The sequence below is a fragment of the Corvus brachyrhynchos genome, unplaced genomic scaffold (genome assembly GCF_000691975.1).
Source record: "Corvus brachyrhynchos isolate BGI_N302 unplaced genomic scaffold, ASM69197v1 scaffold42, whole genome shotgun sequence".
Taxonomy (NCBI): Eukaryota; Metazoa; Chordata; class Aves; order Passeriformes; family Corvidae; genus Corvus; species Corvus brachyrhynchos.
In genome coordinates this window covers 2,723,127-2,723,717 of record NW_008237242.1, presented here as the reverse complement: position 1 = coordinate 2,723,717, position 591 = coordinate 2,723,127, and positions in this window count along the sequence as shown.

The window sequence follows — 591 nt, the reverse complement described above, 5'->3', positions numbered from 1 at the left end:
GAACTGCACCCGAGGGGAAATAGCCTGACAGCCGAGAAGGCTGGGACTGGGTTTGTGTTTGCTGTTACTGCCATAGTTGTTGTTGTTTTGTTTGACTGGTTATATACATATATATATATATATAGTAAAGAACTGTTATTCCTATTTCCCACATCTTTGCCTAAAGGCCCTTGATTTCAAAATATAATAACTTGGAGGGAAAAGGGGTTATATCTGCCACTTCAAGGGGGGCCTCTGCCTTCCTTAGCAGACACCTGTCTTTCAAAACAGAGACAATGTTTTTTGTCCAACTCTGAGAGAAAGAGAGTATAAGGAGGACTTGTGGTCCTAGCGAGAGGAAGGGGAACTGAAGGTGTGCAGGTGAGCTGTTAACAACCGTCTCTGGTCAATCAGTTCTGCTGTGTGGACTGGGGTTTGAGCTACAGCTCTGAATTTTCTTTGTCTGCCTCTGAGTCACTGCCAAACACTGACAGGCACCTCTGATCTTGATTTGCCACAGAAAGAAACAAGCTGTTTGTTCTCTTGGCTCTGTAATGTATTTTGGATTTGACTTAGAAAGTTCATCTCTGGTACAGAAAGACTCCTTCATCG